The 9,036-nt window shown below is 41.9% G+C and overlaps 1 pseudogene across 1 annotated transcript; it reads left to right on the forward strand.

Moving 5' to 3' along the window:
- Positions 1-1,456: 1,456 nt before the first annotated feature.
- Positions 1,457-2,073, forward strand: LOC308248756 (PRELI domain-containing protein 1, mitochondrial-like; annotated as a pseudogene). Its single transcript has 2 exons — positions 1,457-1,925; positions 1,958-2,073. The product of its transcript is annotated as a PRELI domain-containing protein 1, mitochondrial-like (transcript).
- Positions 2,074-9,036: the final 6,963 nt, after the last annotated feature.

Consider the following 9,036-nt stretch of genomic DNA (forward strand, 5'->3'; position numbering starts at 1 on the left):
GGGAGAGCATAAAAAGGCCATACTCCAGTTTTTCCTCCCACTTTTCTGCCCTCTAGCCTAGGAGTGGGGAGAAGGCAGGAGGAGAAAAGTGTGGGAAAAACAATATTAAGTCTTACATCTTAATCCCCAATTTACTACTGGATCAAAATCAAAGACACTGACATGACAGTTTTTTTAAAAAAATATATTTTATTGATATTTTTACAGAGAGGAAGGGAGAGGGATAGAGAGCTAGAAACATCGATGAGAGAGAAACATCGATCAGCTGCCTCCTGCACACCTCCCACTGGGGATGTGCCCGCAGCCAAGGTACATGCCCTTGACCGGAATCGAACCCAGGACCCTTCAGTCCGCAGGCCGACGCTCTATCCACTGAGCCAAACCGGTTTCAGCAACATGACAGTTTTTATTTCATACTAGTAGCCCTGTGCACAAATCCGTGCACCGGTAGCTCAATGCCGCCCTCCATGAGCTCTCTGCCTGCTGCCCCGCCCTCCTGTAGCTCCCCCCCACTCTCCTCCCTCCAATAGCTTGCTGCCCTGCCCCCTCCTGTAACTCTCAGCCGCCCCACCCTCCTGCTGATCTGTGAACTGGTCATTATGTGGTTGGTCCTTATGCTTCACAGCGTAATGACCATTTGTATATTACATCTTTATTATATAGGACTAGAGGCTCGGTGCACAAAATTCGTGCACGGGGTGGGGGGGTGTCCCTCAGCCCAGCCTGCACCCTCTCCAATCTGGGACCCCTCAAGGGATGTCCGACTGTCCGTTTAGGCCCGATCCTAATCGGGCCTAAACGGACAGTCGGACATCCCTCTCACAATCCAGGACTGCTGGCTCCCAACTGCTTGCCTGCCTGCCTTCCTGATTGCCCCTAACCACTTCTGCCTGCCAGCCTGATCACGCCCTAACCACTCCCCTGCCAGACTGATCGATGCCTAACTGCTCCCCTGCCAGCCTGTTTGCTTCTAACTGCCCTCCCCTGCTGGCCTGGTCACCCCTAACTGCCCTCCCCTGCAGGCCTGGTCCCCCCCAACTGCCCTCCCCTGCAGGCTTGATCGCCCCCAACTGCCCTCCCTTGCAGGCCTGGTCCCTCCCAACTACCTTCCCCAGCTGGCCATCTTGTGGTGGCCATCTTGTGTCCACATGGGGGCAGCCATCTTGTGTGTTGGAGTGATGGTCAATTTGCATATTACTCTTTTATTAGATAGGATATCTGATTTTATAGTCTACTTCACAGAAATGATCTAAGAAATAACATCATATTTGGAATAAAAATCTCAAAGAGGAAAATTCTCTTAGATCAAAACTCCAGGGGCGGCCAATAACTCCTCATGGCGGCAGCTGCTGTTGGGGTGCAGTGGGGCAGTGACTGAGCTGGTGCCAGGTGGGCGTGCCCCCCAGGCTCTGTGCCCCTGATGCTGCTCCAGTGCTGACCCCGCCCAGCCGGGACAATGGTGAAGTATTTCCTGGACCACAGCGTGTTCCAGGGACCAAGTGTTCGCAGCCTTCTGGCAGGGGTACCCGAATCCCTATAGCACACATGTGTTGACAGAAGACATAGTGCATTGAGAGGTGACTCCTGACCAGAAGCTCCTGCCCCGGAGACTCCTGACCAAGACCAACAGGATGCCCCCTGGGCCGAGCGACTATTTCCTGCCAATGTTGCTCACTAGGTGTACATCCTGGAGGATTCTATTGTGGACCCACAGAACCAGACCATGACCACCTTCACTTGGAACATCAACCATGCCTGGTTGATAGTGGTGGAGGAACGATGTGTTTACCGTAATAGCAGCTGGACCGAAATCCACTGGGAAGCTTGAGTCTCCAGAGCTGTCCAGGAATTTGGTCTTGCCCGGTTCAAAAGCAATGTGACCAAGTCCATGAAGGGTTTTGAATACACCTTGGCCAAGATGCAAGGTGAGGCCCCTTCCAAAACCCTTGTGAGACAGCCAAGGAAGCCAAGGAGAAGGCAAAGGAGATGGCACTGGCAGCTACAGAGAAGGCCAAGGACCTTGCCAGCCAGGCAGGCACCAAGAAGCAGCAGCAGCAGCAACAGTTTGTGTAGCCAGCCCAGACCCTGGTGCAGCAGCACACCACACGACCTGCTGCACTCCCTCTGCCCTCCCCCCTGTATTTTATTATTAAAAGTCAACTTCCAAAGAAAAAAACCCACAAAAACAACAAAAAAAAACTCCAGTGAAATGACACACCCAGCTTCCCAAGAGAAATCAAAATCTGATTATGTCATTTCTCCCCTTGCCCATTCCCATATCAATAATTTCAAATTCTCAGAAGGTAATAAAAGTTCTTGTCGTTCACATGATAAGTAAACAAAGTAAACCCGCCCCCCACACACACACAAAATGCATAGGGGTACCATGGTAGAGAAAGAGGGGGCAATTTTATCTAATTAGTGAATTTTCCAGATATATTTCATATTTGGTCTTCATTAAAAATGTGAATGTCTGTTGTAGATCATTTATGACTAGTGGTCATTGTAATTATTGTGAACAGTGTTTTCAAAGCATGTGGATACATTTTTCAGAACACCCGGTCTACCCTATAATTATTGCTACATTTATAATCATTGGTCTGGTGAATAAAAAGGGAAGGAGCAAGTTTCAGGCTAGTCCTGTAAGGAAATGCTTCACTTCCTTCTGTCATCATTCAGACTTCGCTCTGATTTCAGTGTTAATGAATTCACTGCACTTTTAAGTAAAAAAGAAAAGAACACATTTCAGTTACTGCTGACAAAATAGTTTATCAGTCTTTCTGTTAGTATGAGTCATAGCATAAAAGAATTTGATGATTTGCAAGAAGAAACCACAGTGCACTAAGAAGCAAGAGAATGGTATCAGCAACCAATTTGACTCTAAATTTTCTTTGAGTGCCTACTATGTACAAGCAACTGGACACAGACCCACCACAGGTTGCCACTTCTGGAACTTTGTGCTTCTCATAAAGTGTAATAAAGTGAGAAGAAGGGAAGGGGTTGAGCTCTTAGCAACAGGACTGAGCCTTCCATCCAGCTGAGGAGTGACTGCAACAGAAGCAAGCCACCTGTCACAATCTGCCAGTTTAAGAAAGCCAAAACTCTCTCTAAATCCAGTCCATTCTGAGTTGAGCACTGATACTGAATTTTTATCACTGAGTCCCTGTATCCCAGTTCATATTTAAACCTACCATTTGATATTGATTGCTATTATCATTTTTGTTATAAATCAACGTAAGTTTGTTGGAATCTTATGTATGCTCCCCTGGACCTGGAATCCATGGAACCCAAGTAGAGTTGCCTCTTTTCAGATTTCATTGCAGGTAGTTTCCATTGTTCTCTCCTGGATTTTCAGGTTTCTATCCACAGGGTTGCCTCATTTTCCCTGGGACTAGACTTACCTAATGGCTGTCATCATCAAAATGTCTACATATACTGAGTATAAACCATGTTTAAAATGTTATGCAACTAACACACAGATATTTCACATGAATGACCTCACCCAATCCATACAGCTCTATAAGGTGGCAGTTGTTATCATCATCATCATTATTATTAATACCATGTTACATTTGAGGAAGTTAATTAATAGGGAAGCTTCTTGTCCACAGATCACAAAACTAGAGAGGTTTGCAGCCAGGACTTATACCCTTGTCTGTGTGACTTTAAATCCAGAACCCCCCACCGTTCCACCATATGCATTCCTCCCTGACTAAGACCTGAAAAAAAACTTTGTGTCTACTAATTTCACTAAAACTGTGGCCTATGAATGGCTCTCTCTGGGGGCAGGTTACAGACTATTTACCGAATTATTAAGACACTAGAGGCCTGGTGCATGAAATTCATGCACGGGGTTGGGGGTGTCCCTCAGCCCGGCCTGCACCCTCTCGCAATCCGGGACTGCTGGCTCCTAACTGCTGGCCTGCCTGATTGCCCCTAACCACTCTGCCTGCCTGCCTGATCGCCCCTAACCACCTCTGCAATGGCCCCTGCCACTGTGGCTTCGTCCAGAATGACATCCAGAAGGTCATTCGGCTATCCGGTCTAATTAGCATATTTTGCTTTTATTATTATAGATGAGTTCAGTGCAAAGTGAATGACAGCTCCCTGAATGTGCCAAGTCCATACGACTGTCTAAATCAACCCGTTTCTGAAATAACTGAGCTGTACTGTGAGGGAAAGCAGTGGGTGTGATGGGTCCCTCCTTTTTTATTCTTTTCTGTGTCATTGGATAAGTCACTTCAATTCCCTGTATCTCTCTTCTTGGAGTTGGACTGGACACAGTTTAGTGGGTTATGAAATCAATTTAGTGAACCATAACCATTTTAAGAAACTAAATAGAACAGAATAGTGGAGCATAAATATATGTATAGTATTTGTGTTATATTATTAGAATAGTAGAGAATAAAAAATAGAGTTACTCACATTTTTAAGGTAAGTATTTTTTTAATATATTTTTATTGATTTCAGAAAGGAAGGGAGAGGAAGAGAGAGATAGAAACATCAATGATGAAAGAGAATCATTGATTGGCTGCCTCCTGCACGCCCCCTACTGGGGGTTGAGCCCGCAACCCAGGCATGTGCCCTTAACCAGAATCAAACCCGGGATCCTTCAGTCTGCAGGCCGATGCTCTATCCACAGAACCAAACCAGCTAGGGCAAGATAAGTATTTTTGATCCATCTTTTGTTTCAGGTGTGGGGAGGCGGGTAATTAGGTCACAACATAAAATATATTTCTTATGGAGGATCATAGTCAAAAAAGTTTGAATAACACTTGGCTATGGTTCTCTCTACCTTCAATTGGAGGACTCTATCCAATAGTTATGAAACTATAAGAAAATAAATTTCTGTTGTTTAAACCACCCAGATTGTGTTATTTTATTATGGCAGCCTGAGCAGACCACTCCAATGCAATTTGACAAGCATGTATTGAGCCTACTGGATTTGGATGCCATTTTAATCATTTAACCAGGTTACAAAAGAAAACTGGAAGTTAACTTGCAGAGGAACACCTTAGCAAACTATTTCAAAGCATTTGTTCACTTATTTCCTACATACCTATAAACAGGAAAATAAAATAAAAGCCTAAATGGGGAAACAGACAGTCTCACATACATCAATAGGATTGGAAATTGCTTAAGTCCTTATGGAAAGCAATTTGACAAATAGCTTTCAGATTTCAAATGAATTTGCTCCTTGGCCCAGTAATTCTAATTCTGAGATTATTCTTACAGATGTATTAGCATATGAGCCCAACCACAAATGTAAAAAGATGTTTACTGCAGCATTGCTGGTAATATAGAAAAAGGAAAACAATCCAAATGCTCATCAGTAGTGGAGTGAAAATTAATCAAGGCCTACTCTTGCACAAATTTCATGCATCAGGCCTCTACTGTAATATATAAATAGACTATTTTTCCCAATAGATGTATAGCATAGTCATTAACTAAATAATCTCATCATGTTATGAAAATCACCTGCAGAGAAATGTAAAAAATAAGAAAATAAAATCTTGTGCCTCAAATACGTACCCACTTTGCCTCAGGATTTAAGGCTCAGTCAAAAATACTCATGGGATTCGCTGACTTTGGAGTTCAGTACCTTTTCCTCAGAGCCCAGGTGAGGTTTGTCAGTCCAGCTCTCAGAAAAGTTCCAGTCTACAGGATGCTTTGTACAGAATTTCCTTACAAGGAAATTGCTACATATTCCCCATGTGGCTATTTAAAGGATGGAGCAATGACATCTTCCAAAGTAGCATCTTCTTTTTTTTCTCTAGAAACTGCCTTTGGTGCTGTTAAGGGTGGATTTCCCAGAGATAAAAATGCAATCTAAAGTAACATTACTGGAAATTTTGAAATTTTTCTTTTTGTGGTCAGTAATCCCAACAGTGTTCTTCCCGTTGGGGAACCACCCATAATTTCTGACTATTCCCTCATCCACTGGAATGCAGCAGATTGGGAAATTCCCAGCCTCTATTCTTGTCAAGGATCTATTTCTTCACCACAGTAGTTTGCATTTACCAGTGCTTTAGGAAAGGATAGGGCTTCATTTTCCTTCACATTTTTAGGAGCAATAAGAGCAAACAAACACTGAGAGAATGACTATAGATGAAGATGACAGAGCAGTGATGGCTCCCAGCGTCACACCACCGAATGTGATGCTGCACACATTCTTTGGCAATAGCAATATTGTCTTTACAACCACTTCCTTCCTGTAAATTTTAAACTATAAATTGCTTACATTAGCAATTATTTCAACATCTATCTCTACACACAACTCTCTTTAAGCTGTGAGGGCTAACCATGTTTGTCTGCCTACAGAAAAAAAGAATGGAAAGGAAAAAAGAAATGGCCAGTTGCCAAGTAATTGAGAGCTACTGTGTGTCTTTGGGCTCAATTCTCTTCCATCTTTCAGCTGTAGAATCTATGCCATTTTGTCCCCAGGAAATAAGAAGCAGGCTCCTTGCTAGGTTCTTTGCCTGGGTTAGGGAGGCACCTTGTATGTTGGGTTAGCTGAGGGGTTCCATGTGAGCAATTGAGCAGCACAGTTTACTTATTTTGTAAGTTTTATGTTTCAAATAAAGCAACTGTAACAAGATTTATTATTTATTTCTTAATGTTTTTATTGATTTTATTTTTTTATATCTTTATTTATTTCAGAGAGGAAGGGAGAGGGAGAGAGAGATAGAAACATCAATGAGACAAAAACATCCATTGGCTGCCTCTTGCATGCCCCCCACCAGGGATTGAGCCCACAACCAGGGCATGTGCCCTGACTGGGAATCAAACTGGTGACATTTTGGTGCACGGTCGACACTCAACCACTGAACAACACTGGCCAGGTGAGCAGCACAGTTTAAATAAGAGAAACTGAAAGAAGACAAAGGAAGAAAGGTGAGAGGAGGCAGCTGGGCAGTCATGGACTGGACGTTGGCTGCTCTTTGTTCCACCCTATTAAGCAGGGTGGAACCAACACAAGGTGGTCCTTTACAGTTTACCCAGCTTTTGTATGTACAGAACTCATCTGGCTTTCTCAACACCCCTATGTTGAATAAATGGCAGGTATATACAGTAAATCCTATTTTGTATCATATCCCATTGAGTTTTCAGGTTTTTGAGTCAGTCTACTGGGCTTTCTGACAGTATGACCTTAAGTAAGACAATTAACTTCTCTGTGCCTAATAGTTCTTATTCACAAAAGGGTAATAATCATACCTACTTTATAGGATTGATGAGATAATACAAATTCTCAGTACATGGCCCAGCACACAGTAATCCCTTAGTAGATGTTAGCTACCATTTGTAATGTGTTTGCTTGGTATTATGCCCAGAAAGTTCTTTCCCTCCCTAAGATTTTATATTCACTCATACTTTCTTTTATGGTTTTATGTTTTACATTTAAATATTTAAAATTTATTGTGGTAAGAACATTTAACATGAGAGCTAACCTCTTAAATTTGTGAGTGTGTGATACAGTGCAGATTGTTAACTATAAGTACAATGTTGTACAGCAGATCTCTAGAATTTATTCATTTTGCTTAACTGAAACTTTATGCCTACTGCTTAGCAACTCCCCTTTTCTGTCTTCCCATACCCCCTGGCAACCACCATCCCATTCTTTGCTTCTATGAACTTGACTATTTCATACACCTCATATAAATGGAAGCATGCAGTAGTTGTCCTTCTGTGACTGGCATACTTCACTTAGCATAATATCCTCAGGGTCTATGTATGGTCTTAAGATTTACATTTAAATCTTATATCTACTTTAAATTTATTTGGATATATAGAATAAGGAAGGGATCTGACTTTACTTTTTGCCAAATGGTTACAGGTAATATTTTTCTAAAAACCATAACCACATAATATAAAATTCCCAGCAAGAGTAAGGACAGGCAATTCTTTCATACTGAAATTAGTTCAACTTTATCTTTTTAAAAAGAATTTCTACTTAGGGTGCTTTTTTAAAAGACTATAAAAATTATTACATTTTCATAATTCATCCTGGTTTCTGTCATCAAAGATAACAAAACATTTATTTATCTTCTCAAAATATTACTTTAAGAGGAATACTCCAAAAGGGAGTGGGAACAAAATGTGAAAACTAATGACATACTGGTGGCACCAACTACCTCTTGTCTATGGCTGGCAGGAAGGAGCTATAAAAAATCCATACCTCTAGATATTTACAGACAAAGTGACATTGTGGGGAGGGAAGGACGCATATCATAAATATCTGTATTCTGTTTGCTTAAAGCTAGTTTATTTGTTTTAATTAATATGGTTAATAAAATAGCAAATAAATTAGAAATGGACAAGAAAGATGAGGCAAATGAAAAATAAAGTGTAGGAGCGTTAATAGGAAGCAGAAATGAAGCTTTGTGCATTTCCTATGAATGACAGCTTTCAACTGTCAAGGTAGGATCAAACATAATCCCAGTCACAAAATGCAAAGTACCTTTAAGAAAAAAGCAAGGCAATTTTTCAGAGCATAGTAAGTAGAGGTGGATATCATTGGTTGTCATGCCAGAATTCATTCTCCCCTTCATCTTTACTAACAGAATCTCAATTTTGTTGAGGTATTGACCCCCCTCCTTATGCAGCCCTTGTGATTGAAGGAATCTGATCCCAGAGTTGGACTGATTAGTATAAGCCTACCAGTGACTGATTCAAGAATGAGCATATGATTGAATTTCAACCAATAAGACAACCAGGTGATGGCTGCTAAAGACTTGTAGAAAAGTTCTTTCTTGGCCTTAAGAGAGACCAAGGAGAAGCTAGTGTCGCTTACGTGCTGGGTATGAAAAGAAACTGCTGTTACTGCTGGCACCATCTTGAAACCATGAGGGAAACCAGACTGAGGATGGGCAAGACATGAGAATGGAAGAGCCAAGGTGGTTGATGAGAATGAACTGAAAACCCTGAACATACTGCACCTGAAGTCTACACTACTATTACACATCTACCCCTATGAGCCCCATTGTTTACCAATTTGACAATGATGTCTGATATTTGCAATCTAAAACTAGCTGCGAC

This window comes from Plecotus auritus (genome assembly GCF_963455305.1).
Source record: "Plecotus auritus genome assembly, chromosome: 5".
Classification (NCBI taxonomy): domain Eukaryota; kingdom Metazoa; phylum Chordata; class Mammalia; order Chiroptera; family Vespertilionidae; genus Plecotus; species Plecotus auritus.